Below are 25028 nucleotides of genomic sequence, written 5' to 3'. Positions count from 1 at the left end.
CCTTTCATGAGTGGTCGTGGTGGAGGTGTTGTTTCTGATTCCTGATCTCTACTGTGGAAGCTGAAAGATCCGGACTTTTCCTCTCCCCATCTCCTGGTCCCTGCACTTGACCAATCTGCCACTTTGTGGGAAGGTGGGGGTCTTTGAATCCTGAACATGTGGTATTAGAAGGAGCAGTTGGGATCATTCGTTCATCATGGCGGTGCTCAGACTCACCCTGCGCTGGTACCATGACTGTGCAGTCTGCCTCCCAGTCCTCTGCAGTGCCCGTGCATTCCATTCATTTTCAAGCCTCCTGTCAATTCTGCAAGCCCTCTGATATTTTTCTAATAAGTTCCATTTATGTAAAGCCATCTAGAGCTGGATTCTCACTGAGAATCTTAATTATGTTTTTCATGATTGGTGGAGGACATCTGATCACTCCATAGCAGTGTCGTAGTGGGGGAGGGGAAAGATGTTAAAAAGAAGGAAAGTTTGTAACCATAATAGTTAGAATATGATAACAGTAAGACAAGTTACTTGAATTGATTCTTTGATCCAATCAGCACGATGTTTTGGAAAGAGTCAGGGGACCTGTGCTTGAGTTCTTTTTCTGTCAGTAAGTAGCTATGTGACTCTGGGCAAAGCTCATCACATCCCTGGGTCTTGATTTTCATACCCATAAAATGAGGGACCAGAAACAGAAAAGCTTTAACTTTTCTTTTCTTTAAAAACTCTATGATTCTGGGGCGCCTGCGTGGCTCAGTCATTAAGCGTCTGCCTTCGGCTCAGGGCGTGATCCTGGCATTCTCGGATAGAGCCCCACATCAGGCTCCTCCACTGGGAGCCTGCTTCTTCCTCTCCCACTCCCCCTGCTTGTGTTCCCTCTCTCATGGCTGTCTCTATCTCTGTCAAATGAATAAATAAAATCTTAAAAAAAAATAAATAAATAATAAAAACTCAATGATTCTAAGTAGTGCTTGAAGATTGACCCTGTGCCAAGTATGCGCAAGCCATTGAGTTGGTTATAGAAGTAGTAAGGCCCCAGGAGCTTACAGTTTTATTGAGAGGACAGCATATAATTATATGAAGCCAAGTATGTAGTATTTCAAGGAAAAATATGAAAATATACACCAAAATGGGTGGTGCTGCACATGTGCACTTCACACATTCTGAATGGGAGGCATTTTGAAGGACCTCAGAGAAGAGCACACTCTTTGAATTAAGTCCCCAAGGACAAATCATACATATGGCTCACATAAAGGGAGAAAGAATCTCATTCTAGGAAAAGCATGGCTGAGAGTCAAGAATGAGCCAGGCATGTTTAGGGACAGATGAGGAGATCAGCTGATAAGATTTTTGGGGAGTGGGGGTATAAGGGAGGTTTCAGTGGTTGATAATATTTGGGCCATATTGTAAAGTTTTTGACTATAGAGTCAGAAATTTTAGCTTTGTCCTGTGGCCAGCACAGAGTAAATTGCTGCTTCTTCTAAAGCAGGACAATAGCATGGACAGGTGGGTATTTTGGGAAGATCAATTTGGCACTTCTACTAGATGAATTGAAACTTGGAGAAACTAGGGGCAGGAATGTGAGCTAGAAGTCTGTATGATGGTCCACAAAAAAGGAGAGATAGGTAAGATCGAGAATGAGCTGGAAACGGAAGAATGGATAGATGGAGAAGAATCAGCTGAATTTGTGAACCAAAGATGAAGAATACAAATATGAGAGAATTAAAAGTGATTTTAATTCCTATCAGTTGGGAAATTCTTTAAAAATATAAAGCAGATCATGCCATTCCTCTTCTCAAAAAGCTTTCAGTGATACATAGAATTAAATCCGCTCTTACCATGGCCTTTAAGAAGCTACATGTCTGGGCCTCTGGCTGCCTCTTTGACCTCCTTCCTACCGCCCACTTCCTGGTGGCTCAGCGACATCAGTTTCCTGCAAGTTGCCTTCTTTTCTAAGGGCTTTTCTCCTTGTTTGTTCCCTTTGTCTGGGATGTTCTGCCCCAGATGTTTGAATGACATTGCTGTGTTAGCCATTCAGGTCTCTACTCAAAAGTCACTTCTTTAGAGAGGAGTTCTCTCATTATCCTATGTTAACTGATCTAATCTGATGCTGCCCAACGCCTACCCTCCTTTATCTTCATAGCAATACATTTGACAACACAACCCCTCTGAATTTGCTTATTGTCTATCTTTTGTGTCAACTCAATGAGGAAGATTTTGTCTGCTTATTTTCTACCTCTGTGTGTCACTTTGTAGGTGCTCAATAAACATTTGTGAACGAATTACTGATTTTTTAATTAGTGGGTACCAATTAAGTTGTCCAAGAAAACAAGAAAATTGATCTGAGGATGGAAGACCCTGAGTTTGAGTTTGTGAATGTGAAATGAGATTTTGGTGCCCAACAGTCTAGAGACTTTTCTGTCATTTGAAAACGACTTTTTTTTCCTCCAACAGATTAACTCCTCTCCCCTTCCACTTCCCCCCTCAAAAAAAAAAAAAAAAAACCCTCTTAAAACGTATTTTGATGCTTGCAGTAGTAAAAGCACAATGATTTGATTCTAATCAGGGATTAGGAACTTTCAAATAATTTGTTAAATTTATTTTCAGTGGTGCCCAGAGCTTTTAAAGAGGGGGTTAATTTGAACCAAAAGAGTAAAAGTGAAGCATGTTAATTGAATGTCCTATCTATCTGTCCATTTAAATATAAAAATCAATTTCTAAAGTACAGTTATAAGGGAAAGTGATTTGCCTAATTTATAGGCCAGACTGTGTTTCCCTGAAGCTGACACCACCTCCACTCCTTCGGTTTCTTGGCAGCCCTGCTCTCGGAAAGGGCCAATTCACTCATCTTTCTGGAGACATTTATGTCATCAAAGCTCCCTCACTGTCATGGCAGCAAACAGCACGTATATTTCCGTATCACTTGAAATATAAACATACAGAACATCCTCTTGTCAATTTGCAGCATCTAAGCCACAAGCATAGGTATTTGGCAACCCTGGAAGCAAGCGTAGATCTCACTCTATCCTAGTCCAACATAATCGAGAGAAAGCCACCCTGTAGATGTGTACAACCATGAAGTTATACTGGAAAGGATGAGTTGGGGAAAAGCGTCTCAAAGTGAATGAGATTGTTGGTCTCTGGCCAGTGCTATTGCCTGATCCCAGATTGCTTTAATCCCTTGGGTCAACACAAGATAGCAGCGTGGCAGTGAGGGAACAAGGAGGGATAGACATGGCTTCTTTGTTTCCTTCACTATCTTGAGGTTGCCGAACTCCAGCCTTAGGAAAGCCAAAAGTAGTGGTGTGGGCTGCACGTAAGAGCTGCATGTCTGGGGTTCAGTGGGAATTAGAAACTTCAGTTCTGTGTCAGTAAGATTCGCAATGAGTCAGATGGACCACACGTTCGGGTCCTGCTCAGAATTCGATAGTTGTATAAACTGCCAAATGTAGGTCTAGTCCAAGGATAACATGGAAATGGAGCTGAGAGTCAGGTCCTTGATTTGGGAGGTTTCTGTTTTCACTAGGGGGAAAAATAAAGTTCTTTGTTCTAACAGATCCTGAACATCCTCCAGCTTAGCCTTCAGAGTACTCTGCCCAGCTCAAAGGAAACCCTTTGCAGGTGCTTCAGAGAATGCATTCTCTGTGGGGTGCTGGGCAATTACATTCTCAGTAACAGCGGGGTTCTTAGTAGGGGAGGGATTGTATTGTTAGGATAGAGGGAGGGAGGAAAGGGAAGTTGCTTTTACATTCCATTGAAATATAATACCATCAGAGTATTTGAAAGATGCTTTTTTTTTTTCAGTATAAATAAATAAATGTTTCTTGGACTGTAAACATTTACCTTAAAATATATGGCCTAAAGTGGCACCTTTGCATCTTGTGAACTGTTGGAGGTATCAGGAGTGGTAGGGTGCTTACTTTCTGTAGACATTGCAGCAGTTTATGGGTCATATTCATGTTCTCGGGTCTATAATAAAGGGTTAGTGTAGGGGATGGAGCCCTAGGCTGGAGGGCAGTGGGCCCTTGTCCTGGATCTTCCACTAACGAATGACTGCTCCGACAATGTTTAGTTGTCATAACACCTCTGAGCCTTAATTTACTCATTTGCATTAAGGGTATTGTTTTTCAACCTTCATGCAGGATAAACCTAAAAAGAATTTGATAAAGCTGTTTTGATTCCTCTTCAATATACGTGTAACTTGCACATATGCAAACAAAATGGAGTGGTTCACGGAACGCTAAAGTCCAGGAAGACTGAGATTTGGAGCCTCTGGACTGGATCATTCTGCTCCCTTCCAAAACTACTATGGCATCAAATACAAATCACATATATGAACCCAGAACAATTTCATTAATTGTTTATTTGTAGCCTGCTGTCTTATAATTGCACTTCCAACAAGATTTTCCATTCATTATTGGTGAGACTGATTGTTTCATGAATTAGGCAGAAAGGAAGGATTCCCAATTACCCAAGGGTCCCAAGGGACTGATTTCTACGGAAGTTTATTACGTGTACAATAGGTATGTTACAAATATAATTAAATGGAGGGTGTGTGCTTGTCCCTAATATTGTGCCTCCACACCTAACTGTTGTCTAATATCTGTCATGATCAGAATTGTCTTGTTTATACACTTTCAAATAAGTTAGTTGATTAACAAAGAGTTTACACATTGATTACTGATTGATTAAAGGCCATTGACATACACACTGCTCCTGAATTTCACTCAATCAGCATTTTTATAAGATTTACCCCTGGTGATGAAAGTATAATGATTTACTTAAAAGAATAACCATTAACCTCTATAATTAGAATACTAACGAAGATACTTGGAAAGCCCGCCAATTAACATCACAGTGTAATGGCTAAGATCCGGGGCTTAGAAGTCTTACAGATCTGGGTTCAAATTCTAGTTATACCTCTTCCTAGATCTGTCAAGTTGGACAGTTCTCTAAGCCTCTCTTTCCTCATCTGCAGAATGAGACAATAGCCATACATCACTTAGAACGTTGTGACGAGGATTAAATGAGCTAATACATCAAAGTGCTTATCACAGTGTTTGCCATACCATCTAGTTTCTAATACTTTTATTGTTTTTATTATTATATCTGCGATCTTTTTATTATTATCATTAATAATGAAAAAAACTCCCACACATTGATACATAGAAATCATTCGGCAAACAAGTGTTCACCGTCTGCTACAGATTACACCCACAAGATACTGTGAGTAAAGCACCATTTCTGTTCCCAAGAGCACACACTGAACTGAAATGATTTGCCCGCACCATGATTTCTTCTACATGGCAGTTAGGCCCTTGAGGGTGGGCACTATGTCTTGTTTCATCCTTAATTCAATAAACAACTATGGAACAGCCTCTTACCAGTCTCTGTGAGCTGCCTACAGGGCAACGTACAAGCTTCTATCCCAGCCCTTCCTGAGCTAGTCCCTGCCTATCTCCCAGTCATCTCTCCTCTCTTTCGTATATTAAGCTCCCTCCAAACTACTCTTTTTTGTCCAATAAATCCAATAATCTGTTCCATGCCTTCACGACTAGGTACCCGTGGTTTCAGTGAGTCTCCTTGCTTTGTTAGTTAGCGGTCGTCTACCTGATCCATCGGGCACCTACTAGGTACTATGCCTGGATTGAATTGTGTCCCCCAAGAGATATGTTGAAGTTCTAACTCCCAGTACCTGAGAATGTGACCTCATTTCGAAATAGCATCTTTACAGAGGTAATCACCTTAAAATAAAGTCTTTGGAGTGGGCCTTCTTCCCGTTTGACAGGTATCCTTCTACAAACGGGGAATCTGGACACAGACACTTGCAGAGGGAAGATGATATGAAGATTCACAGGAAGGATGCCATGTGTAGACGGAGAATGGAAGTAAGCCATCTAGAAGCCAAAGGACACTTGGGGCTACCAGAGCTAGGAAGAGGCAAGGAAGGCTTCCCCTACAGGTTCAGAGTCAGCATGGCCGTGCTAACATCTTGATTTCAGATTCTAGCTTCCAGAACTGTGAGACAATAAATTTCCACTGTTTTAGGTAGTTCGTGATACTTTTTTTGGGCAGCCCTAGGAAAGGATTACATACCATATTCCAGAACCAGGTAGAAATACAGAATCATAAACTTTTAAAATAAGAATGCACTTTTGTGAGACGCTTCGGTGGCTCGGTCAATTAAGCGTCCAACTCTTGATTTCAGCTTAGGTCACGATCTTAGGGTTGTGAGATGGAGCCCCGAGTCGGGCTCTGTGCTGGGTGTAGAACCTGCTTAAGATTTTCTCTCTCCCCTTCCCTCTACCCCTCCCCTCCACTCATGCACGCACACGCACTCTCTCTCTGTCTCTAACAAATTAAAAAAAACCACACACTTTTATACCTTCCTTCTCTTATGTATGAATTCAGAATGAGGCACACACACAATTCTTGGTTTCTGTCAAGGGGCTGAGCAAATAGCAGGTCCCACAATACCTACATGCTGACGCAACATGGGGCCATAAAACTAGCTCCGGTTAGAAGTTACTAACCAGCTAAAAAGCCAAGGGAGTCTCTTTAGTTCTCAGCTTTTTAATCCATCAAAGAAAGGATCGGGTTGGTCACCCAGATTTCTTTTTCTTTCTCTTTTTGACACAAACACTGTATGATGCTGTGTTCTGAGTATTCCGAAATTGTGAAGCTTTTTTGAAATAATTATGTATTAACATGCAGTTGTAGGAAATAATAGAGGGCTCTGCGGAAACTTTACTCATTTCTCTGAATAAGCACATCTTTCAAAGCACTTTTAATACCAGCTATACTTATTGGAATAAAATGTTGAAGACATTTTTCACAGACAGCTCTGTTTACCTCCCTGACTTAAACATGATATGGAAACCTGGTCTCATCATTTCTATGATAAAATCCTTGGTCTGTTTGCTTTAGTGACCATTTCACGTATGGGCCTTTGTCCCACTTAATTTAGCTTCGATCAAGGTGATTCTAGGAATGGAAATATTACTTTTTCACCACTTTCTAGAAAAACGGGCCTGGCAGCCAAGGTATATATTCTCATCATAGTCTGCTCCTTTCGTAGCAATAATAAAAGGATAATATCAATCGTGATAATGAGGACTTCTTGAACACTTAGCCTATGTCAGCCAGACTCAGGCTAGGTGCTTGAGAATCATTAGCTTAGTTAAGTCCCAATCCTGTGAGGTAGATACTATTATTACCTCCACTTTGCAGATGTGAGCGCTGAGGCCCAAGGTTTCTAATGAAGAGCCGTAAGTTGGGTTTGAACATAGAAGTCACTCCAGAGTGTGACTTAACTGCAATGCCACGGTGTCAGTGAGTAAAGGTGAACCATTCACAATTATCATTCTTTTTACGCTTCCAGACTGAGACTAAGACTTCGCACTAGGTTTTGCCTTTACAGACAAAGTTTTGGGTTGTGACGGCACAGGCACAGTGGTGGTACTTCCCTGCCAATGCCCCTGAATGAGGAAGAGAGGAAAGCCCATTCTTCCGGTCAGTCAAGCCCGGGATTGAGGAAACGGAGGAGGGGAGGGGTAAGTGTGCAGGGCTAGCAACCTCTTTCCTCTCTTCACCTTGGACTCTGTTCTGACCCACGGTGTTACTTTCCTTTTCCGAGTGAGAAGAGAGAACCCACCTGACCTCACTCTCATTGGTAATCAATTATGCCAAAGAGCAGTTTCCTTCAAAGGCCATACAAAGGAACCCCAAATCTGCGTGCAGTAGGCTCATGCCTAAATTATTTATTTGGTTTGTGTTATATTGTATTAATGACCTTGCTTGTTAAAAACACCATAAAATGACTCATAGGGTGGTGTGCTGTTAAGGATCAACTCATGCTAATTAGCCACTTTTGTTTTATTTATCAACATGGTTCAGAACTGGGGCAAAAGTCAACCCACTTGACGTTTGCATTCTAAAACCTTTATTTATTTGCTCCAGGGTAATTCACAGACCCTTACCACTCTTCTTTCATTCTCTTGATAACGTTTCTTTTGTTTTTCTTGATAATTCCCTGTCATTAGCCTGGTCATATTTATGCACATTTTGTACCTAACATTTCTGTGTATCTTATCCTCGTAAGTCTAAGAAGAAACCATAATGCCTGGGTTACATTCTGTTCCACAGTCCATGTCCCACCTAGCCTTAATGTAAAACACAAATAATGTAATGTCAGGATGCCTAGCCCTCCATGATGAGGCGTTGGCAATCCCCCACTGGGAATCTTTGAGAAGATATCAAAGATATGTTCCCCTGCAGTCCTCATTTCCAAGGGTGACTTAGAACTCCAAGGAGCAAGAGGTTTCTCTCTGAGGTCTGATACATGGAGAGTCAGCAGCCCCTAACTGCTGCATGAACTGGTTAATGAATACCTAGCACTGGCCTAGCTGTGTTGCAGGAAATGGGAGGAGGGAGAGGAATGTTTGGATGGAAGCAGGGAGGCCTGAGGTGTCGTTGTCAGAGCTCTGTGGGAATACCCGATAACATAGGCACGTGGGGAGGAACTGGAGAAACATAGAGGGGAGTAGCCAAAGGCCTCGCACCTGACCTTCCCCTCTGCCAAGAGAGGGTGCTCACTCCAACAGTACAGTATGTACTTCTCAGCTATGTCTTTTCTTACTACCTTCATCCTATGTGACTCCATTACTATAGTATCCTTGGAATTTGACACCTTGCTTTCCAATGCAGCTGTGGGGGAAAAAATCTGCCGTAACAAAGACTTATCCACTGCCTTGGATAGCTGAAGTAAGGCCAACTGCTTTCTTATTCAGCAGCTGAGGGAAGGCAACACTGCTTTAGAAGTCTTGTTTTTCTTTCATACCTGCACTAGGTAAATAGGATTGTTAGCTTTAGATATATTTCTGAGGTAATCAGGGCTGTGTTTAAAAACTCAGGTATCTCCTTAAGGCTGTGTTTTAAGCGTTTATTATAAGTAATTCTCCTGTCAAGCATATAAAATACTTATAAGACCTTTGGAATAAAAATTCTTTTGATTTGTTAAGGTGTTAAATAGGACATAGGCTCTATTTGTAAACATGAAAGGAAAAGTCCAGATCAGGTTTGGAGTTGAATCTGGTTCTGTTTGAGGACCTGCAGCTCTTGTTGGGATAAGAGATTCAACATAGAAATTTTATTAGAACAGAACTTACTCCCCCCAAATTCAGTGCTGCTCCCAAGATTATGACAGACCTGAGGTAATTTCCACCATGCGATGCATAAAGCTTACTAATGATTATTTATTTGGATGTGCGACATACAAAAGACTCCAGGTTAAAGCAACGGAGGTGAATCATTTATGAGATACCATCTACTGAGATGGATTGTTACAGCTGGAGAGTTTTTGTTGTTTATATGACTTCATTTAATCTTGTTTATAGTATTCAAAATGAAAGAAGGATTAGGGCAGATAAACAAGGGATGTTTCAACTCACAAGTAACTAGAGTTAGCAGTTTTCTATATAAAAGGCAAGTGCTGTCCATGTGTCCTGGAGAAACAACAAAATGATAAAGCCCCAAAGAGCAAGAGCACAAAGCATAAGTTATCGTCTGATATTCCTCTGATGTAAAGTCTATCTGCTTTTTGTTTTCCTTTGAGTCCACCTGGGAGTTGTTATTTTCCTCCCTATGATGGGATGTAGGCCTGTTGTATGAGATACACTGTGGGAACTGGAAAGTCTGAAAATCATATAGGTAAAAAACATTTCTGTGTCCAATGCTAAATCCATTGCATGAGAAACTAAGGCTGCCCACCGTCAGGTTTGAACTGTCTTTCTGATTGAAGTTCAAAGTGTCTGCTTAGACAACAAGCTGGCTTCTGTTGGATTTCCCCCAATATTCGATGAGGAGGGGAGAATGCCTAAGAGAATGAAACCTGTTGGCATGCAGAGACTGGCTATAGGTTAGTACCAAAGGTGGAAGGTATGACAGGTTGAAGCAGAATATATGTGTCCTCATTTGAATTCTCCTTAAACATTTAGCATCTCTTCAAATAATTTGTAATTACTAAAGGCCAGAGGCCTTCTTATATTTTTCTTTATTCTTTGTGGGAGGGTTAGCTGGACATATACTAAATTCTCAATATTAGCTAGCTCTGGTTGTTAAGGGTGGCAACGTAAGTGACTTATTTCCTTAATTTAATTGTGGAATATCTGGAAGAAATCTTTAATTGGGTGCTTTTTGAGATTTGTTCCACTGACTAGCACTCAATGGGATCCAGTCATTTCTAGGCTTCTCTCTACATCTTTCCATGTGTCCAAGCAATCATTTCCTCACATGGATGTGAAAGAAGAAGGCCTAGGTGACAGCAAATGCATTCTACAACTGGAAAATAGCCTCAGTGCACGTTGAGCTCTTTCTTCTTTATATTTACGTTAAACAATTGGTACCTACTGGGTGGACAGCCTAAAGGAAGGAACAAAGATATCGGAAGATACAGACACCACCTTTTTCGAGGGAAAGCACAACAGAGAGCTGTACATTTGAGATCAGGGAAGTGTCATATGCAGTTTATCCTTAAGCAATGGAGGAGAAGTAGACATATGTCCTGAGGAATTGGGGAATGATAGGAGCTCAAACTAGAGGTTCAGAAATAATGACTATACAGGGTTGAGGACTAGACTGGTGGGAGAATGGTCTCAGTCTCTCTGTCAAGAGGTAGAGACTTGACTTCATAGTATTGCAGGAGGGAGGAAAGGCGAATGATGAAGGCGTCAAGGAAAGTAGGGAGGATATGTGGCAGGAGATAAAAAATCTGAGTCTGCAGGAGCAGCAAACACCAAAGAAGGGAAAGTGATGGAGTCGGGGGATGAGTTCAATGAGGAGATGAGGCAAAGAAACAGCTGGTTTCATGTGCAAAGGTCACAAGGCTCTGTTATAACTCCAAAATTGCAGATTAGCAAAGGAATCTAAATCTGAAACCAACTCGTGACTACTTTGTTTTTGGAATGGGATTGTAAAACTTGAGCCCTTGAACAGTTGTATCTGTGTTTTAAATTTTTTAAATGAGAGAGAAATTTGACCTCAACCTCAGATTTAGGAATGGTGAAAATTTATTTAGAGCATTGTCTCTCCATTTGCTGCTGTGTGGGCTGCACTCGGGTATTTTGCCACGTTTTCCTCCATGGTAGTTATAAACGTGTGACGCAGGAGAGGAAATGATGTCTAAGCAATTAAAATAAAAGTAAAAGGCTTTGTCTGAGCATCGATGGGTCAGAGTAGATCAAAAAGACAAAGTTTTTACCCTCAAAAGTCTTGTCCTCTACAGGGTGATGTGAGAAATGCACATTAACTATAATTAGAGGTACAAAGAGATCCATGTTCCATGAAAAGTGTTAAGGAAACCCTGAAGGAGGGCAAATGCATTTAAGATAGTGAACGTGGAATACACAACCGGACAAGCGGGGTCCAAGCCCTGACTCAGACAGTTACAAATCACTGTTCTGGGTGATTACCTGAAGAAATTTTGAATTGAATTTGAATTGAATGGGCACTTCTGAACAACCTGAAACTCTCTATTCTTACAAGGCTCACCCCTTGGTAAGGACATGGGGTTTTTTTTGGTTATTGTTGTTGTTTCTTTTGTTTGCCTTTTTAAAGATTTTATTTGAGTGAGAGAGAGAGCAAGCACAAAGTGGGTGGAAGAGCAGAGGGAGAGAGGAAGGCTCCCCCCCTGAGCAGGGAGCCCGACGTGGGGCTCAATGCCAGGACCCTGAGATCACGACCTGAGCCGAAGGCAGACACTTAACCGACTGAGCCACTCAGGCACCTCAAGGACATGGTTTTTACATAAGCCTCTCACAAATGGAGGTATCTATTAGTGAAAAAGGAAATTTCTATATTTTACCACTAAAAACTCAACAAGCGGTAAACAGTGTAGAATGCTAAAAATACTGAGGTAAATCTATAAAATATAATGAGGCATTATGGTCTTTCTGGAACTGTTGGCTTTTGATGAATAAAGTACTTGCTTTTTAATTAATTAATTATGTTCAGTTAGCCAATATATAGTACTTGCTTTTTGATGGTGGTGGTGGTGGTGGCAATGGAATGTGTTCCATTTAGCGTTTACATAGGATTTGTTTTGGGAATAGACAGATCTTTATTTTGGGGAGATGAGCATATATGTCACTTCAAGATTATATAATGAGGAGAACCCTGCTTTTTTGCTGCTTTGACATTAATTATTGCAATAACAGCTTTCTCCAGTGGGGATGTATTCCTCTTCTGTCTTTTAAAAAAAAAAACATTGGCAATGCTGAGGGAAGGAACACAAGGGCATTTGTAGTGGCCACTTACTCTAAAGATACCTCTACTGCCACATTGCTGCAGGAACCCATAATGAACGTCTTAGTTGATCTTATGGGTTGAGGCGTTAAAACCTATGTCAAATTGCATGTGTTACCTGAAAGCATATGTCAGTAAGGATTCATTCGGTTATGAGAACAAAAAGCTATCTAACCATGGTTTCAACCAATGAATATTTATTACATACAAGGATTTGGAATTTAGGTCACCTGAATTTAGGTTCACCTACTTAGAGGTACTCTAAGGCTTTTCCTACCTTCTGGATTGTCATTCTTGTCATATTGGCTTTTTATCTTCCTAACAGCCATTCATGGTTGCAAAATAGTGGCCATGACTTCAAGCACTTAGTTCTCACACCAAGTCAAGGTCAAGAAACCAACCAGTAAGAACCAGAGGGATTTCCTTCTAACAGCTGGTCCCCATCTCTCGTGGGTGTAGAATCAGTCATGTGTAGGCGGCCTGGGAAGTTGTGGATATTAAAGAAGGAAATGATTGAGTATAGTCATGATTTATACAACAAACTGGAAGGAAGAAGGGAGGATGACTCTTGAGTAAATCTCTAACAGAGGGATAATTTGTTATCCTTCTTAATTCATTGTCAGGACTTCGTGTGTGTGTGTGTGTGTGTGTGTGTGTGTGTGAGAGAGAGAGAGAGAGAGAGAGAGAGAGAGAGAGACAGCATTATTCTTAGGAAATGAATACAAGATAAGTGAGAATGATAGCATGCTGCCAATGTCTCTGAGGGACCATGGCATCAGAATATGGTAATGAGGGGTATCCAGACAAGAAGGATAGAGAATGCAGAAACCAAGATTGAAGAGGTTGAATTCAGTGCTTTTGGGTTCTTCTAGTTCTCATATTGTGTTTCAACAAACTGGGGAGTCACCAAGCATTCTTTTTCTACTTTCTCATTTTACCAGTGCCTTGTAGACATTGAATCTGTGGTCTGTATGGTTATTTAGGAGTAATTCATAGAGGGGTCTGTTTCACAGTTCATTTTGGGCCCCTGTTTCTAGGAGCTGTGAGAGTAGATTTTTAGAAGGATATATTCCTTTATTTTATTGATATCTTGGCAGCCAAGAAAACTAGAAAGTATATTTTAGGGTGTCTCTATTTAAACATGTAGGACTTCAAGTTTCATTTGGCTGGAGACTCCAGATTCTAGCAGCAGCTATGCTCTGAAGACCCCTCCTCCCAATAGGGAGGGGGTCTGACTTTAGAGTGCTCATCCACTTTCCTAATTTCTGTTTAGGGCAACCAAATCTTATACAAGGAAATGTATGCCAAGGTCAGGTCATCTTTGTTTCTTTCTCTTTTCAGTGGAAAACCTTGCTATAATTACCTCAAGGAGTTGTTGTGAGAAGAAAATGAGATAATGTATGAGACAATTCTTTTGGAAAGCTTGATGGGTGGCATGCAGAATTCTCAAATTGCTGCTACCTATTCAGAGTATTTGCAGAGCTGGACAGTGACAGGTTTAGGGTACACTATTAGTGTGATTTCAATGTTCAACTTTATTTTGTTTTCTTAGCTTTCATTTTCTTTTCCATGATGGTCTCAAACGCTTACCTTATCTCTCCAGCTTCTTTGGGCTCTAGTAAAAGCTATGTGGACAATTTTCATTAATTTCTGTTTTTTGTAAGGACTTTTGATCTGTTTTTATTAGCAATTTCACATACAGTATGAGAGAATCAGTGATATCATCTGATGGGAAAGCATGGTGAGGAAGGTTAAGGATTGGCAAGATGAAAAAAGCCACGATCTTGCAGGTGAAGGAGTTATATCCTAGGAATAAGCGAGGCAGCCTGGCTGATGTTTAAGTAAAGATCCCCTCAGAAGATACAGTGGGAGCCCTGAATACACCACTGGTCCAGGAGTCACCAGGCATGGGTAGAGAGCTGGCTCCAATGTTAATGTTCTGTTGTGACAAGTCACAGGCCTTCCTTGAGCCTCAGCTTCCACATACACAAGATGGGAAATTCTCAGAGTGCTGGTTAAGGACAAGGAGAGAATACATTGTTGACCAGATGATCTCTAAAACACCATCCTTCCAAACTGAAGACTCATGGGCTTCCCACTCTCCTCATCTTTACGATTGTGAACCCACTCTGAATCATTTGTGAGCATATCAGACCTGAAGGGGCCTTAGGAATCAACTGTTTAACCTCTTCTAGGAAGTATTCATTGTCATAGAGACTGCAACAAAAAGTCTGGACTTTGAATCAAGGACTTCTGACTTCAAACCCATTGTGCTTTCCATTACACAAGATTAGGCAAACTTTTTCAAAGGAGAGATCTCTGGGAACATGAATGCTTTTGTTTTATAGAACATATGTAAATTTTAAAAATTGCCCTCTAGCAAAACTAGTAGAGAAATGGAAAGGAAATCACCATATGTGTAATGGTATGTGTGAATGTATGCATTAAAAGGTCATTTGAAAGGGCATGCCAAACGTTCACTAATATAAGAAAAATCCAGGAAATTGTAGCACATCCTTTTAATAGAATATTATGCAGATTTAAAGATGATGTTTATAAAGATTATTTAGCAAAATGGAAAATGCTTATTTTATAATATTAAATGGAAAGAGGCATGAAATTTTATAAATACTTTAATTATAGCTACGTTAAATACATATCAAAATTATTGAGAAGAAATATATTGGCGTTTTCTTCTCTAATGTGATGAGATTATGGATAATTTGGGGTTTTTTTTGCAGCATAGTTTTATTATATTTATAAATATTTTAAGTCAATTTTACTTTTCTTTTTAAAGGAAAGACAATGTTACTAAACAGGCAGGCTTTTAAGTTAGGATTTCAGCAGAAGACAAATGGCATACTGAATTTGGAATTATTTGAGGAGGGTTTAATGAAGGAACTGTGTTCAAAGGTAGGTACAAGTTAGTGATGTAACATGGGGGCCTAGAATGTCTTCTGGAGAGTGCTGCCATCAAAAAAAAGCTGTGATATTTAGTTGAGGGATGAAATCAACAGAGAAAGTTGCCATCACAGGGAGGCCTCTCTCCAATAACCTTCCAGGGGTCCCCATTAACCAAGCCCAATTAGAAGCCAGAGGGCATGGGAGCCTCTTGATATAGTCCATGCAGGTCAGGGCATAGAGCTGGGTAGAGAAAGGTGGAGATTGTAATAGGACAGGTAAACCCAGCAGAGCAGGATACATGGAAGTAGGGCTTGCCCAGCCTGCTAGATTGTCACAGGATTGGCTTCAATGCTCAGATCTTCACTTCTTCTAAAATAGATTGACCATAAGGGCCTTCTGGCTCAGAATCTCTGGACTGATAGCCCATAGATAGACCTATTAATAGACCATTTCTAGGACTTCTGATATAGATGCACTGTCCTCAAGAACTAGACACACAAAGTAGTAATGACTTGATTTCTTTAGAAGAACAGGACAATGATCAGATAGAAATAAGGATCTGGAGAAAGGTCAGGACTGGAGAAACATTGAAATGTCAAGGGTGACTGATGCTATAAAAGGGGATAAGGTAGTTAGGAAGAAGTGAAAAGAAGATGAGAACAGATATTTCAGGGGCCAAGAGAGAGGAAAGAAGACAACAAAAGACACTAAGAACCTCTGAGACACGTTAAAATAATAGTTAACATTTACTGAATAATTATTCTGTACTTATGCTTTATTTCATCAAATCATCACTGTATTTTTGTGTGAAATATATCATTATTATCTCTATTTTACAGATACAGAAATGGAGGCTAGATAATTTTGCTTGTGAAAAATCATACAAGCTAGTGAGGGGCTGACAGAGGATATGAGTCACAATGGTCTAGATTCTAGAGAAGGCCTCCCAGGAAGCAAGAAAAGAAGGAGGAATGGTGTATTGTAAAAATCCAAGGGAAGAGGGAACTTTGGGACAGAGGGAGGAGAATGTTAGTTGGTCAGCAATGTTAAATATGGCAGAAGTCAATCAAGGAGGATGATAGCTGAAAAGAGGTCATTTTAATAAGATAATCTCCCAATCTATTTGTAAACAGTTAATGCAGTATGGCTAGGTCTAACGTGCTTTTGGTATATTTGCTTTTGTCTTTATCTTGAACCTAAAATTTGAGCTCCACAGATGCTACATTAAAATTTTATTATTTTTAATTTAAGTAGAATCTCAAATTTCTATCAGAAGTTTTTTTTTTTTTTTCAGTTTCTTTGGAGTTTTAGTCTTGAAAGGTTTGTTTCTGATAAAGCTCGAAAAGTGAAATGTTGGCTTTATGAATGTGTCTATTGTTTAAGGTTACAGATATGATTTTGTGTTTATGAGGGAATGAGACCCAAGCTGCTGAGAATTATTCCATTCACATATGTAGACGGGAAACAGCATGTGTATTAACAAACTGATTGGAATAGGAGTTATCTCTCATACTCTGAAACATTTGACTTGGGTGCCATCAGGCATTAAGCTGTTACCACATTAGAGCGCAGTAAAAAGGCAAATTTAGGAAATTCCTGAAAAGATGATTTCTCCTATGATCTGATGATGGTACAGTAAATTCTTAGTTTGAGAGTATAGATGCCATTTCAAGTTAAGTATATGCAATTTAAATTAAAGATGCTCAGATGTTAGCTGGCTGCCACAGCATATTGGCAACAGCATGTGTTTGAACTAGAGCAGATAATTCAAATGGCTCGTTATCCACTTACATTCTAATCATCTGTGAGGTGGCTTCTCTCTGGGCAGACTCAGCACGCTCTCAGGGGAGGCTTTATAGCTTCTGAACTTATAGAAAGGGAAAAGGAGTTTTTCTGGCTGCTGTGACTCAACCAGTCCCATCCAATCTCTGAACTGCTTTAGCTCTCTCGAGTGCTGTTAGGAAAACCCAACTCTTCTTTGAGCTTTGATCCTCATGTTTGCAGAAAGTGGCTCCCGAGCCTGTTTCCAGGCTGGGTGTTTCAGTTACTAGTGCTGCATAACAAATCACCCCCAAACCTAATGACCTAAGAATAATAATCATTTTATTATTATCTCTCATACTTCTGAGGGCTGATTGGGCTCATTTAGATGGTTCTCTCCTGGGGTGTCTCATGTGATTGGAGTCAGATGGTGGCTGGAGCTGGAGCTACCTTGAAGGCTGCCTTACTCACATGTCTGGTGGTTAATGCTGCTGTCATCTGGAACCCCTATCTGCCATTTCCATGTGGCTCCTAGTTCCAAGTGTAAGTGTCCCAGGAAAACGAGGCAGAAGTTGTATTACCGTTTATGACCTATCTTTGGAAGTCACATAGTCACTTCTGTTATAGTCTCAGACCTGCCCATATTTAAGTGTGTGTGTGGGGGGGAACACAGGCTCATCTTTTGATGGGGGTGTGTCAATGTCACACATGTGGACAAAAGAACATACGGAATGAGAGATGGTGTAGGGCTATCTTGGAAAATATAATCTGCTTCACCGGGGACTTTTCTATAGACGTGTCTCTAGGCAAATCTGTGAGGCTCCAAAGTAATTTTCTCATTTCCCATTTTAGATGTCTGTTTGCTTTCAGTAAGCTTTTCTTAACTTGTAGTTTCCCCTGGGAAGCCAGGATTCCATGTTGCCAGAGGCCTACAACTTGGGACACCTAAACAGTGACCCACGATCAGGTTCTTTCCTTTAGGTATCCTTTCATCAAAACTTATCTTTTCTTGGCACTCAGGGCCCAAAGTCCATTCTCTCTTCCTTATGAATGGCTGGACTGTGGCTGCCTATAGCAATCCTCCTATATAACATATGTGGCCTACTTTTATGAGAAGAAAAAGGAGATTCTTAACCAACATGTCCCATTTTAGAGGTATTTTAGTAGTTTGAGCCCAAAGGAGCTATGAGAGCTCATATTAGATAGGCCTGCTAGCCTTTTGTGGAAGAAGTTGGCCTGTGTGGGATGGTTGCAGAAGCATCCTGGTCTGCTTTTAACAGTCCAATAAATTTACATTAGATTTGAGTTCTGTTCAGGCACTGTGCTGGGTGCTGACAGTACACATATGAATGAGATAAGGATTCTACCCCAAAGATGCTATCCATGGGCATCAGTGGCCAGAATCCCATAGTAAGTAGTGCTTTGAGTTAAGCATTAATGGCCTATGATGATGTGGAAAGCTATTATCTTTAAGAGATAACATGTTAAGCCATTTTTATGTGTTGACCCTTGATGTGGATTCTATGAACCAGCAGTTATCAAAACCCTGAGGAAATTAAATATCAGATGCATAGCTCTGGTAGGAGAAAGGAGAGGAAAGAAAATGCCCTAACTTGGCAGAAGGAAGTAATGAAGTGACCTGTTGGGAGAATACATAGATAAACTTTTTCTGCCATACAGTTTGTTGGTAACAGATGAGAGACTGTAAACAATGGAGGTTAACTTCATGGACCCTGAGGCAGACTGCCTTACTTTGTATCCTTTCTCTGCTGCTTACTAATTACATGGTTTTTGGTAAGTTGCTTAACTTTTCCAATGCCTCATTTTCATCATTTGTAACGTAGGGTTACTAATAGTAAATATAGAGTTGCTGTGAGCATTAGTCAAATGAACTAATGTTGACTAAATGTTTTGCCCAGTGCCCAGCACATAGAAGATACTCTTCTCACACTCTTAAATAAGCAAGGAGATTACTTTGTCTTATATATTTTGTACTCTGTTATCAAATTAACTAGAGAATTGACATATTCCCACACTGGTGATGTCAGAGTATTTGTGTGTATATATATATGCATATATACACTATATATATATTTAATATATATGTTATATATATATATACACATACACACATACATATATATACACACACAATATATATATATTTTGGAATTGCTACCCTATTCTTGTTTATTTACAGCATAATTTGGTATCACCCTATAGTCATATATTTGGGGAAATTGGTTCCTTTATTTTTAAATTTTTCTTTTTCAAATTTTAATATGATTGGGAAATTGTGAGGGGTGCAGTAGGCTTTCTGTTCTGGGAACTCATCAATTTAATGTGATTCCATTTGACAGTTTTATATTCTTCTCTTCTTCTATTCTCTGCCAGTTAACCTATCTGCAAGGTGAAATTCTTGAACAAATTGTCTACCCAAAGCACTGCTCTGTAAAATAGATGATGTGCCTGGAGTGGATGTATTCTGTTAAGTCATATGAATGGTCAAGGTTGGAGAGGACATTGGGAGTTCCTATTTAAAAATAGAAGAGAGGAAACTGGTTACAATATTTGGGTGATCTTTGTGGTGATATTGCGAAATTGTTTAGACCACTTGTGTTGTGCCATCTCTTGAAGGTGTAGATGAAGTTTTGCCATGAGAACTTAACCCTGTCATCATCCTTCTTCTTGGAACCTTGGAAAGATGGAAAACCCATTTGCTTCTCATGTTGTAGAAGACCCACTTCCTGAAGGCTAGAATAGGCCTGTGGTTCTCAGCCTTGTCTAAGCATCAGAATCACTTGTGGGGCTTAAAAAGTTTCCCAAGCACTCACAACTTTCTAAAATTCTAATTCAGTAGATCTGGAGTGAGGCCAGGCCTCTTTTCTTCTTTTCTTTTCTTTTTTAAATACCTCCTTGGGTGTTCAAAATCAATGGAACAAATACATAAGGTAAAGAGCAATTAATCCATGTGATATCAAGTTAATAGTATCATATCAGTGTAAACGCTGGCATTTCTCACATGTTTAGTTACATGATTACCATACTTTAGATTTTGCAAGCTCTTTGAAAACATGTCTATTAATTTGGATTTACTGCCATTTTCAGACTAGAGTTTATATAGCTGGAGACCTTAATCCGCAGTAATGGAGGGTTTTCTCTTTTGTCTCTAAGTTATGATTTAGATTCAAAATGCTAGAAATACTCCTTTAGCATCATTATGACTTGCAAGTGGACCGAAGAAATTCAACATAGACAGGAAAACATATTTACCCCTTAATTTTAAAAAATCTTTTGGGATTGAAGGAAATAAAATAAAACAAACATCCTGGAAAGTATAATGGAAGAACATTAAATGATGTCTTCCAAAACCTCACCTGCATTATTCTAGTTGTGGTGCCAAAGGCCAATTACAACTTGTTTTGTGGTAAGAGATGTGTCTGATTTAGACAATAGAAGATTATAACAGAATACTGAGAATTTTCATAGTAGAAAAAAAGAGCAATCTTTCAAGGTATTTGTAATGCAACAGAATGCTTTCCTCCAAGGTTTAAACTTGCACATGTTACACAGTGCTGCCATTGTTTCTTCCACTTCTCTCTCTCTCTCTCTCTTTAGTTCCCTTGCTTGGCTATGAAATGTCTTATAAATTCTAGGTTTTATCATTCATGACTGATAGGGAAATAGAATGTAGAAACGGTTTCGATGCTAGCTAGTAAAATGGGCCCCGTGTCAATGCTTTACCAAGTAATATTACCGTCCTGCAAAAGATTCAGTTTTGTCTTTTGTTGATGCGTGATCTTATTCATGTGCCCTTCCCGACGCAAAGGGAAATAAACACGCTTCTCCTAGGTATCATTCATTTCAGTGAGAGTATGTCTATTTGAATAAAGGAGGGGATTATGGATAATTTCTGACATTTCTCAGCATCATTTGTGTGAGATGAGGATGGTCCCTCCCATGCAGAGGATGGAAATAAATTGGCAGGCCACGATTCTCTCCAGATCAAGGCAGATAACCTCTTGTTTCCAAGAAGAGTTAGTTGTATCCAAGACGTGGCCTTCCTTCATGCCTGTCTGGGAGCAAACGACTATTTCCTTAGCATCCTACCCAGCTGCTATGATCTACTGAGATGAGAACACACCAACTCGTCAAATTTCCCCCATTTTCTGGCTACTTCTTCAATGTTAATTTCTGGAATTGAAGCTGGAAGAGGGCTAGGAATTATTATTATCTTTCTAATCTTTATTTAAATGGCTCTTGAGTGATAGTCTGATTTTCTCCCCAAACCACAAAATAAGATTACCTTAGTTCCTTTCTTCTTGTCTGCTGGATACAGTTCTAATATTCTCTAATAAACAATCAATAAATTTATATTAAATTGACTGTATATAGTGACCTCTTTCAAATGAATTATCTTGATTCTCTTTTATTTCTATATTTCTCCAATATTCTCATTTCCTTGATGATGGACTATGTCTTATTCATATATGTATAATATCTTATGTAATGTTCAAGATATATTTATTGTGGGGCGCCTGGGTGGCTCAGTCATTAAGCGTCTGCCTTCAGCTCAGGACGTGATCCCGGAGTCCTAGGATCGAGCCGCACATCTGGCTCCTCCGCTGGGAGCCTGCTTCTTCCTCTCCCACTCCCCCTGCTTGTTTTCCCTCTCTCTCTGGCTGTCTCTCTCTCTGTCAAATAAATAAATAAAATCTTTTTAAAAAATTTAAAAAAAGATATATTTATTGTAATAGAAACTTCACAAGTTTCCACAAGGTCAGTTGTTTTGGGAGTCCTGGTAATTCTACACTTGCTTCTTGATTTGTTTGTTTGTTTGTTTGTTTTAGGTTTTGTTTTTGTTTTCGTTTTTTTGGGTTTTTTTATGGGGAGTACAATAGGGCATGGGAGGGAAGTATAATGAAAGGAGTGGGAGGGGCGTCACCAGGAAAATTCATCCAAAGTATTCATTGGTAGTTTGCCTGGGACTACCTATTGTAGATTCACCTTGAGAGCGGATGGTAATATGTGCCTCCTGAGCAAATATTAGACTCAGATGAGGAAAGGGCTGATTGTTGCTGGACAGGTAAAGCTTAAAATCATTTGCAGAATCATTTCACAGCACATGAAAAATGCTTTCAGTTTTCTTTTCAACCTGCAGACTGACACATGAGCCCATTTAAAGTCATTAGTGTAGTGCAGACACGCTCTTTTTCAAGCACTTTAAACTGTGATAATGTTCCAGTGGAAGATGTAGGAATTTGACTCACGGCTCATCAGTTGTCTCATTACAACATGCATGTTGCCATGATCTGCTTTTGGAAGGTGTGTTGTTTGATTTTTTTGTCCCTGAACTCCTATCTTGTCCCGCTGTGTCACTGGTGGGATGTAACTACTCTTTCCGGAGTTTTGCTAAGAGGGTAAACAAACTTGTTCTGGGTGGGTAAATAGGGCACATGGAGCTGCCTAATGTAGCTCAAGGATTTAAGAGAGAATAGGATTGGAAGACCTGGCTTTTAGTATTGTCTCTGCTACTTTATTGATGACTTAACTGTTGTAATTCCGCCATGATTTTTTTTCTTACCTTCACTTCTTAAAGGGAAAACAACAAGGTTTTGTTTGTTTGTTTGTTGTTTTGGGGTTTTTTTTTGCTTTTTTTAAAGAGAAGCTGTGACACATGCACTGGAATCATGCTAGGGAATAGCATTTCTGCCTAGATTTCCTGAATGTAAGCTTCTTTTCCTGCTGATTCAAGAACTGTTGACCTTTACTGCTATGGGATATAAATGAGCAGTGTTATTGTGATGAAGGGAGAGTTATGCCATCAGCTACCTTGTTTTGCAGAATTCTATAGGCTGCATCATCATATCCCACTCTAAAATTTTCTAATCATTTTCAGGGAGAAAGGATGGGAGAGAGCTGACTCTAGCCTAAGATGTGGATTGAGTTCCTGAGATTTATAATAATCAAAATATTAATGAAGTAGTCGATACAAATGCTGTTTGTGTAGAATGCCTAAGTAACCGGTTGTGTAATACATCAGGAAGAGATCCAGAGATGAGCAGAGGCAGAGCATAATAAATCAGGTCATTTGTTTTGCAATAATGGAATGATAATTGTGATAATTTCAGAAGTCACTATCATCCTGCAGCGTGAAAGAATCTTTTGCTGGCTTCCCATTGTTTAAATATTCATGTGATGTCTATGAGTGACTTCCTGCTGAGAAAATCTTTGCATACCTCCGCTGGCACAAGAACTGGAAATTGTGCTTTGCTTTAACCTGGGAAGGTTTTGCAGGAGCCTGGGTGCTCTCTTGGTTTGAGGGGGGTAGGGGGTAGAATGTTCCTCAAAGAACAATTCTTTCAGTGAAATAAAGGCCCGTGCTACTGAATCATTTTCCAAATACCTTCTCCCAACCAGCAGCTGTGTGAATTTATAAGCAATCACCTCTGCCCTTTTGCACTGAGTGATGAGGCAAAGGCAAAAATAAGCATGCTAGCTTATAACACAGTTATGCTATAGATATACAAACATAGCTAATGACCCAGAGAAGAAAATCTGCAGTTGTCACCCGTGCTGGCCATCTCCCCCTCCCCCAGCCCCCTGCCTTTTTCTTGGAGTGGGTGAACGGGGCTGTTTTAATTGAGTTATCTAAATTTGGCAGGCCATACATCCCACCGTCTCATACCCTAGGACTTAAGGTCCACCTGTTGCCATTATCCCCTAACCAGCACAGTAGGAGAGAGACAACAAATGCTTTCAAATTCCTTTTCTGTATAAAACCCCAAAAGAATTGCAGTGAAGGTTTTGGAATTACTTGGGTACTGCCATGAATGGGGGTGCAGGTTCTTTTAACAGGGGTTATTTTAGAAAGAGCAAAATTGTGCTCCTACCTTGAGCAAATTATATCAGTATGTACATTAGATTGTATATTAGATATTGTAGTTTAGAATGTACTAGGGTTTGGTGTTCTGGAGGTACTTAGACTTTTGGTGTTGGAGCAATTCTCAAGTGACTGACTGAGGGGAAAATAGAAACAGTAAAGAGGCAATAGACCTTTTCTAAGCACTCAAGTGCTATAGGCTGATTGTTTTGTTAAGCCTCCTAATTCTTATCCAGCATTAAGAAAGAATCATAATTCTCTTTAAGGAGGAAACAAAAAGGCAACTGGAAGATGAGTGTAAGCCCGGGTCTCTGCAAAAATTGAAGGTGAAGCTGGGATCTCTGTCTCTGATAGAGTTCTGACTGCCAGCTGGGCTTCCTTCCTTCAAGAGTTAATGGCCTCTAATGGTGGTTTGATTTGAAGGTGATTATGCATCTAAACTACCTGATTAAAAAATACGTTTCCAAATGTGGCTGATTACCTATTTACATATTGCTAGGGTTTAGGTGAAATTGTGAGGTTTAGCTGGGTGGTGATTTTCTGAGAAACTGCAACGTGCAGAAGCAAATTCTGTTTTTAGCTTCATGATTAGATTGGACACCAGTTAATGTTTAAATTGATAGTCATTTTTCCACTGAGTTAAAAGGAGCCAGTCCTGCTTATGTTCTTTCAATCAAGATAAAAGCAATGACAGCAATTTCTGGGTTAGGCGCAGGGTTGTTGGCTGGGGTGCAGACAGGGAGGGCTCTGGTAAAATCACAAATACAAGGTGAAGTATCTACAGCATTTGTTTAGCACTGATCTGTGGACGGTAGTGGGCTGTACAAAGACGTTTGGATCCACTTAATCGGTGGCCCTCTAATATTTTAGAGCCTAAGGCCAATCGCACCAGGGTGGGATAGTCCTAAAGAGAATCAGGACACTTAAAATGGCAAGTAAATTGAATAACAAAGCAGGAATAGAGTAACCTTACATATACAAAGAAGGGTTGCTAGGTAACAAGTGAGGGGGTGTCGTGGCTTCAGATCAGAGAGGGCTGGTTAGAAAATAAAATGTCATCCTCTCTTCTAATTAGTCCTTCCCAATCACATGCATCAAGATAATTTTGCAGTTTAGAGCTTTAGCCTAGTTTGCAAAGCCCGATGCTGTGATTGCTTTCTTTAATAGAACCATTTCGCTTTCTGTGTTTTAG

General features: G+C 39.9%; 1 long non-coding RNA gene across 1 annotated transcript in view; it reads left to right on the top strand.

Annotated features, from left to right (window-relative positions):
• The first annotated feature begins 8438 nt into the window (after nt 1-8438).
• LOC123783030 (uncharacterized) overlaps nt 8439-25028 on the top strand; it is a 77854-nt gene continuing 61264 nt past the window's right edge. Inside the window, exon 1 of the long non-coding RNA XR_015725417.1 lies at nt 8439-8595. This is a non-coding gene — a long non-coding RNA (uncharacterized LOC123783030). The remainder of the gene's footprint in view (nt 8596-25028) is intronic.

The sequence above is a fragment of the Ursus americanus genome, chromosome 1 (genome assembly GCF_024610735.1).
Source record: "Ursus americanus isolate L20-20 chromosome 1, mUrsAme1.1.p, whole genome shotgun sequence".
Taxonomy (NCBI): Eukaryota; Metazoa; Chordata; class Mammalia; order Carnivora; family Ursidae; genus Ursus; species Ursus americanus.
Note: the sequence above shows the minus strand (reverse complement) of the source record. Positions and strands in the feature narration are given on the sequence as shown.